Source organism: Carassius carassius, chromosome 46 (assembly GCF_963082965.1).
Source record: "Carassius carassius chromosome 46, fCarCar2.1, whole genome shotgun sequence".
Taxonomy (NCBI): domain Eukaryota; kingdom Metazoa; phylum Chordata; class Actinopteri; order Cypriniformes; family Cyprinidae; genus Carassius; species Carassius carassius.
Genome location: NC_081800.1, coordinates 26,948,161 through 26,957,251, shown reverse-complemented (window position 1 = coordinate 26,957,251; position 9,091 = coordinate 26,948,161). Strand labels below are relative to the sequence as shown.

Here is a 9,091-nt window from a genome sequence, read left to right as displayed (position 1 = left end):
AGTGCATGTTAAGCTACATAATCCTAGAAAATTTTGCAAATGTGTCTTGCTTGCCACTAATGACAGGTTAGCTTGGAATAACAAGGTTATAAATTGACAGAAAAGGCTGAAAGAGACCAGGACAACTAGAGCCCCAGATACAGATGCCCTGTAAAGACCTTGTCTCAGAGGAGCACCAGGACAAGACCACAGGAAACAGATGATTCTTCTGCACAATTTGACTTTGCTGCAGCCTGGAATTGCACTACTGGTTTCGTCTGGTCAGAGGAGAACTGGCCCCCCAACTGAGCCTGGTTTCTCCCAAGGTTTTTTTCTCCATTCTGTCACCGATGGAGTTTCGGTTCCTTGCCGCTGTCGCCTCTGGCTTGCTTAGTTGGGGACACTTCATCTACAGCGACATCGTTGACTTGATTGCAAATAAATGCACAGACACTATTTAACTGAACAGAGATGACATAACTGAATCCAATGATGAACTGCCTTTAACTATCATTTTTGCATTATTGACACTGTTTTCCTAATAAATGTTGTTCAGTTGCTTTGACGCAATGTATTTTGTTTAAAGCGCTATATAAATAAAGGTGACATTGACATTGAAACGTCCTTTGGTGTGATAAAAAAAAAGTCCTCCATTGTGACACCTGTACTGTCACACCACAGGACAAAGTTTTTTTAAAAATCATTTAAAATAATTAAATAATATTTGTTTAGCTCCTTTTTTATACTTTTTAAATGCAATAATTACATTCATTAAATTAAGCTCTAATCATCAAAAAAAAAAATTATGAATCTTTAGAATATATGAAAATTTCACTTTTTAATAAAAAAAAAGTTACAAAAAAATGAACTTTTTTCATGATATTCACCTTTCTTCAAGATGCACCTTATACACACACACACACACACATATATGAGTGTTCGTAAAAGCAACAATACAAAATCTTAAACTATAAAAGTGCAACTTTGTCCCACTATTATGTGCAGGCCTGGCATTTTGCACTGGGCTATAGAACTACAAAATTAATTTTAAATTAGCAATATCATAATTGAATGACATTTTGAATTATGTAGTGATCTAATTCTATCCACCAAGCAATTGTATGTGAATGTGTGAGACTTATGGTCATGGTTATAGGGAAATAACAAGAAGAACAAAGTGCAGTAAACGGTAAAACTGTTTGCACTACAAACCAGTACGTTCATAATTAAGATAATACATTAAAAATAACAAGGAAAGATACAGCAGTTTGCAACAGTAAACAGCAAAACAAGCTGTTTGTACAGCTAATATAGCTGGAATGACACCGAAAGCCAGACACATTAAATTTACAAATGACCGCGCCCCCTCTTACAGAAAAAAAAATAAGGGGCATATGTTTATTTATGTAACGTAAGCGTGTGACTTTTAATTCGTGACGTGGTTTCATGGGCGTACGCGCGGACCGGATGGAGTTGCCATGGAAACGGAGCGCAACACTGCAAATGTCACGAGGAAACACCCCGTTTCTCGCTGATTTCACTGTTTTCAGGTGAGTTAAGTCCATAAAATCACACAAATATTACTTATAACTGTTGTTGACACTTCTCTTACTTGTATTTGACTCGCTTCTGTTGTTTATTTACTTTATAGGAATGGTTTAGTGTCTTCGAAAAAGTCTGTTAGCATTTCTACCGTTTTCAGACGACGTTTCATCAGGTATGATAACTCTATTGTGCTCTTATTTATGAAAGTTTGGGATTTTAATCAAATCTTCATCTGTAGATGATAGCTTTTGACTGTTTTGTTGGTAATCTTTCAATGGATGATTGGAAATTGCTTAATTTATTTAACCTTAACATGTACACTTTACATTTACACTTTATCGTTATCAAGGAGCGCGAAAATTGGATCTTTTATGGTAAACATAAAACTGTTCTGCGATTTCAAGACTGACAAAATAATCCTTCTACAACAGAAGGCAGTGTCCAAGATTTCAATATTTCTGAAGGGAGCTGCTGACAGAGATGTAGGAAGCGCTGAAAAGGTTAAGTAACCTAATATGCATTTTTTCACAATGAATCTGTTATTTTATTTATTTATTTTTTGCATTTCACCTGCTCTAGCTTGTTTCCATCTAATAAACCTGGAACTGCAGACTAAATATTGGCTCTGTGTCAAATTGCTTGTTTTGTTCCTAGATTCTTCAGTGCTGATGGCCTGCTGCATCCAGCTGAGTCGGAGTGAACCTACTGTAAGACAACATCTCAAAGATGCTATTGACCACAAGACTAGTACAGTAAGTCAAACCTCAAATATACAGTACGCTAGTGTTCAAAAGCTTGAAGTTGATACAATTTGTAATAATTATCTTCTGCTCATCTCTGTAGTAATTATTTGATTAAAATATGTAAAAAGAGTAATATTATGAAATATTATTACAATTTAAAATAGCTGTTTTCTATGTGAATACATTATAAACTAATTTATTCCTGTGATGTGCAGCTGTATTTTCAGCATCATTCCGCCAGTCTTCAGTGTCACATGGATCCCTCAGAAATGCTGATTTGCTGCTCAAGAAAATTATTATCAGCGTTGAAACAGTTGTGCTGCTTCATTTTTTTTGTGGAAACCGTGATGCATTTTATTTTTCAGGATTCACAGATGAATACAAAGTTCAAGAGACCAGCATTTATTTGAAACAGATGATTTTGAACAATTTGATGCATGTAACACTAACATTCAAATGTTTGGAGTATGTAACAACGAATCCAAAAAAAAAAAATTCAGAACGTCTGTATTTTAAGATTGATCATAATCAGAAATGTTTCTTGAGCAGTAAATCATCATATTAGAATGATTTCTAAAGATGTGACACTGAAGACTGGAGTAATGATGCTGAAAATTCAGCTTTGATCAAAGGAATAAATGACATTTTAACATAATATTCACATAGAAAAGAGTTGTTTTGAATTGTAATAGTCACAGTGTTACTATTTTACTGTAATTTGATTCAATTAATGGAGCCGTGGTGAGCATAAGAGATTTTTTATAAAGGCATAAAATATCTTACAGACCCCAAACTCTTGAATGGTTGTGTAAATTACAGTCAAAGTCACCTTTATTTATATAGCGCTTTAAACAAAATACATTGCGTCAAAGCAACTGAACAACATTCATTAGGAAAACAGTGTCAATAATGAAAAAATGATAGTTAAAGGCAGTTCATCATTGAATTCAGTTATGTAATCTCCGTTCAATTAAATAGTGTCTGTGCATTTATTTGCAATCAAGTCAACAATATCGCTGTAGATGAAGTGTCCCAAACTAAGCAAGCCAGAGGCGACAGCGGCAAGGAACCGAAACTCCATCGGTGACAAAATGGAGAAAAAAACCTTGGGAGAAACCAGGCTCAGTTGGGGGGCCAGTTCTCCTCTGACCAGACGAAACCAGTAGTTCAATTCCAGGCTGCAGCAAAGTCAGATTGTGCAGAAGAATCATCTGTTTCCTGTGGTCTTGTCCTGGTGCTCCTCTGAGACAAGGTCTTTACAGGGGATCTGTATCTGGGGCTCTAGTTGTCCTGGTCTCCGCTGTCTTTAAGGGATGTAGAGGTCCTTTCTAGGTGCTGATCCAGCATCTGGTCTGGATACGTACTGGATCCGGGTGACTGCAGTGACCCTCTGTCTCTCTCGCGCGCTCTCTCTCTGTCTCTCTCGCGCGCGCTCTCTGTCTCTCTCTGTCTCTCTCGCGCACGCTCTCTCTGTCTCTCTCGCGCGCGCGCGCGCTCTCTCTCCCTCTCTGTCTCTCTCGCGCGCTCTCTCTCTCTGTGTCTCTCTCGCGCTCTCTCTCTCTGCCCTGTTAAACTTGCATGTGTTTTTCAGTCCTGTCAATGAAAAAACTTTCACCCTATGATGGTTAAGCTGTACAATTAATCTGCGAATCACATTCGTCAAGGGCCGGGGAGCAGCTGGCCCGTACAGTTAATGAATAACAGATCAATTACGACAGCCTACATCGCACATCCTGCGATGTGACTATCGTGGATTCGTACATCGCGATATCGATGCTTAAACGACACATCGTGCAGCCCTACTTTCTAAGGAAAGATTGCGATCAAATAGCACACCTAGGTTCCTAACTGATGATGAAGAATTGACAGAGCAACCATCAAGTCTTAGACAGTGTTCTAGGTTATTACAAGCGGAGTTTTTAGTTTTTTATATCGACTATGCAATCCATTAGTTTTTCAAATTGGTGTGTTTCACCGGGCTGCGAAGAAATATAGAGTTGAGTATCATCAGCATAACAGTGAAAGCTAACACCATGTTTCCTGATGATATCTCCCAAGGGTAACATATATAGCGTGAAGAGTAGCGACCCTAGTACTGAGCCTTGAGGTACTCCATACTGCACTTGTGATCGATAGGATACATCTTCATTCACTGCTACGAACTGATGGCGGTCATATAAGTACGATTTAAACCATGCTAATGCACTTCCATTAATGCCAACAAAGTGTTCAAGTCTATGCAAAAGAATGTTGTGGTCAATTGTGTCAAACGCAGCACTAAGATCCAATAAAACTAATAGAGAGATACACCCACGATCAGATGATAAGAGCAGATCATTTGTAACTCTAAGGAGAGCAGTCTCAGAACTATGATACGGTCTAAATCCTGACTGGAAATCCTTACATATACCATTTTTCTCTAAGAAGGAATATAATTGTGAGGATACCACCTTTTCTAGTATCTTGGACAGAAAAGGGAGATTCGAGATTGGTCTATAATTAACTAGTTCTTTGGGGTCAAGCTGTGTTTTTTTGATGAGAGGCTTAATAACAGCCAGTTTGAAGGTTTTGGGGACATATCCTAATGACAATGAGGAATTAATAATAGTCAGAAGAGGATCTATGACTTCTGGAAGCACCTCTTTTAGGAGCTTAGATGGTATAGGGTTTAACATACATGTTGTTGGTTTAGATGATTTAACAAGTTTATACAATTCTTCCTCTCCTATAGTAGAGAATGAGTGGAACTGTTCCTCAGGGGGTCTATAGTGCACTGTCTGATGCGATACTGTAGCTGACGGCTGAATGGTTGCAATTTTATCTCTAATAGTATCGATTTTAGGAGTAAAGTAGTTCATAGTCATTACTGCTGTGATGTTGGGAAATGTCAACACTTGTTGATGTTTTATTTTTTTGGTTAATTTACCCACTGTTTTGAATAAATACCTGGGGTTATGTTTGTTTTCTTCTAAAAGAGAAGAAAAGTAATCGGATCTAGCAGTTTTTAATGCTTTTCTGTAGGATATGTTACTTTCCCGCCAAGCAATACGAAATACCTCTAGTTTTGTTTTCCTCCAGCTGCGCTCCATTTTTCGGGCTGCTCTCTTTAGGGTGCGAGTATGCTCATTATACCATGGTGTCAAACTGTTTTCCTTAACCTTCCTTAAGCGTAAAGGAGCAACTGTATTTAAAGTGCTAGAAAAGAGAGAGTCCATAGTTTCTGTTACATCATCAAGTTCTGAAGTTTTGGATATGCTAAGGAACTTGGATACATCAGGAAGATAACTTAAAAAGCAGTCTTTTGTGTTAGAAGTGATGGTTCTTCCATACTTGTAACAAGAAGTAGGATTTACAATTTTGGCTATATGAAGTTTGCACAGAACTAAATAATGATCTGAGATATCATCACTTGGCTGAATAATTTCAACACCATCAACATCAATTCCATGTGACAGTATTAAATCTAGAGTATGATTTCGACAATGAGTAGGTCCTGAAACGTGTTGTCTAACACCAATAGAGTTCAGAATGTCTATAAAAGCTGATCCCAATGCATCTTTTTCATTATCAACATGGATATTAAAATCACCAACTATTAAGACTTTATCTGCAGCCAGAACTAACTCGGATGTAAAATCACCAAACTCTTTAATAAAGTCTGTATGGTGCCCTGGTGGCCTGTATACAGTAGCCAGTACAAACATAACAGGGGATTTATCATTAACATTTGTTTCTCTGGATAGTGTTATATGAAGCACCATTACTTCAAATGAGTTATACTTGAAGCCTGCTCTCTGAGAGATCCTGAAAACGTTGTTATAAATTGAAGCAACACCTCCACCTTTGCCTTTTAGACGCGGCTCATGTTTATAACAGTAATCTTGGGGGGTGGACTCATTTAAAATAATGTAATCATCAGGTTTTAGCCAGGTTTCTGTCAAACAGAGTACATCTATATTATGATCAGTGATCATATTATTTACAAAAAGTGTTTTCGTAGAAAGGGATCTGATATTCATTAAGCCAAGCTTTATCATTTGTTTATCCATATTGCTTCTGTTTTTTATTTGTTGAACCTCAATTAAATTGTTAATCTTAACTTGGTTTGGACGTTTTTTGTTTTTTCTAGTTCGGGGAACAGACACAATCTCTATAGTGTGATATCTAGGTGAAAAAGTCTCTATGTGCTGAGAATTTACTGACCTCTGTGACGGGAGGCGGCTAGCAGACGGTCGGTTTAGCCAGTCTGTCTGGTTCCTGACCTGGGCCCCAGTTAGTCAAGTATAAACACTAAGACTATTTGCCAAATTTCTAGAGAGAAGAGTGGCGCCACCCCAGGAGGGATGAAGACCATCTCTTTTAAGCAGGTCAGGTCTGCCCCAAAAGCTCGTCCAATTGTCTATGAAACCTATGTTATTCTGTGGGCACCACTTAGACATCCAGCCATTGAGTGATGACAATCTGCTATGCATCTCATCACCACGGTAAGCAGGGAGGGGACCAGAGCATATTACAGTGTCTGACATCGTGCTTGCAAGTTCACACACCTCTTTAATGTTATTTTTAGTGATCTCCGACTGGCGAAGTCGAACATCATTAGCGCCGGCATGAATAACAATCTTACTGTATTTACGTTTAGCATTAGCCAGCACTTTTAAATTTGCCAAGATGTCAGGCGCTCTGGCTCCCGGTAAACATTTGACTATGGTGGCTGGTGTCTCTATATTCACGTTCCGTACAATAGAATCACCAATAACTAGAGCACTTTCATCAGGTTTCTCAGTGCGTGCATCACTGAGTGGGGAGAACCTGTTTAATGTTTTGATCGGAACAGAAGAGCGGTGTTTTGACCCACGACTACGCTGCCTCACCGTCACCCAGTTGCCCTGCTGCAAGGGCTCTGTTTCCGGAACCGAACAATGTACAGGAATCCCTGAGCTAGACGCATCCAAAGCCGTATCTAGAGCCCTAACATTCTTACTGTCCTCAATTAAAGTTTGGATGCGTGTCTCTAATTCTGAAATCTTCTCTGTCAGCCTAACTATTTCCCTGCATTTATCACATGTGAATCCCTCATCAGCGACAGAGATAGATAAACTATACATGTGGCAAGAGGTGCAAGAAACAATGATAGGAGAAGCCATTACTCACCGTGCTTGATGAAACTTCTATACTGCGGTTGTTTGATGAACTTGTGAAAAACTGGAGCGAGAGGAGAAAAGAATACAGCGATAGGTTCGAATGAAAACACTAATGACAAGCTAACGAGTGCTAACGCTTTGCAGGTGTACTGCACTCACGGAAATAAAATAAAAGTGAACGATCGAAGTTAATCTGATAAGATTGATCGATAATATCAGAAATATGGTGTGAATTAAGTTATATTTGACCACTTTTTAAAAAACAGAGAGTGATAGTAAGATAAAGATTCTAGAGAAAAAATTAAATAACAGCTACACGGAGCTACGATTTGCTACAGAAGGCCAACAGCCTGTAGAACAGCCTTCTACAGTTATGATGTTCCTCCCAGTTAAATTTTACTCTGGCATATGCAGTCCATTCTATAGAGACTGTGTCTGTTCCCCAAAAACAGACAACAAATAATATGTTTATTAAGGGATCTAGAAAAATTATTTCAGTTTAAACCTACTAGATTAAAAATAGTACTCAATGTACTCCGTTGTTGAAATAGTAAAAAGTGCACATTGCCTGAAATGATATGAACAGCAGCTATGCTAATCTTTCTCCCTTTGCCTTCCTGTTTCTGCAAATGTCCATCCCAGGGTTATTAGAAACTGCACAGCACAGGACTTGTGAGGACTTCAGATGATACCAGTACTCAAAAGACCTTAGATGATGGCAACTATAGATGGACATACAAACTACCGCCACTGCAAAAAAGGTAATGTTAATTTGAAAGAGCAGTGTCACAGTATCAAGGGCTCCCTTATCAGTTCTGCTTTCAGTAATGGAGAGTAAAAGATACATTTTTTTTTTTTTGATGTTTTTTGTTTGATGTTTTTATTAGTACATATACGTTATCTTGCACATTTTATCTCCCCAACAGATTCTAATTTGAAAGAAGTTTATAATGCATGTTCGCTACTCCCAATTCAGAAGACTTAATCAGCCTGTGTATCTGAATGTTTCTCATACTCACTCCTCTCTGCCACGTCCAACAGAGGATCCATTTACAGAAGCCTGTTTCGTAATGCTTGTTTATACTCGGTATACTCCAAACCGCAAGACTCTACGAGCGCATCTGGCAATATGGACAAGGCTTGATGCACGGCTGCAGCCTGTGTCAACTCACGCTTTTCTCTGTATTTTAACACAAATGTAAATTCAGTTTAACTGCATTGCTAATTTCACTTAGAAGAAATGAAACATTCAGCACATTTTCCACTTGTTTTTAAAATCCTAAATACTTAAAAATGAATAAATTGTCCTAAAACACAATAGAAAATTTAATGGAATTAAGGGTTATAATGGGAATTATATTGGGTTTAATGTAAACTATAATGGTGTCTACTGGTATTTGATGGTTTCTATTGGTGGGATGTAATCTTGCAGATGGGAATAAATAGAACAGTAATTCATATTGGAATAATTCCCTAAACACAAGTTTAAAGGTAGATTTTTGCTGCCATGTGAAAGTTGTAAAACAGAAAGTTAATTGTGATTTTATCATTAGAAAATAACAAACACAATGTTGACAATTCTTTGAATGTATTCTATGTTTGTTTTTTGTATTTTTGTTTTGCAGAACAAGTCTGTTTCTGAGTTTATGAACCCAGTTGCTTTAAATCATGCACAAAGATGCG

At 37.8% G+C, this 9,091-nt stretch overlaps 1 long non-coding RNA gene across 1 annotated transcript; it reads left to right on the top strand.

The window, feature by feature from the left end:
• Positions 1-1,301: 1,301 nt before the first annotated feature.
• LOC132129218 (uncharacterized) lies at positions 1,302-8,443 on the top strand. Its single transcript, XR_009428451.1, has 6 exons — positions 1,302-1,529; positions 1,631-1,696; positions 1,956-2,024; positions 2,179-2,276; positions 8,051-8,169; positions 8,335-8,443. It is a non-coding gene; the product is annotated as an uncharacterized LOC132129218 (long non-coding RNA).
• The last annotated feature ends 648 nt before the right edge of the window (positions 8,444-9,091 follow it).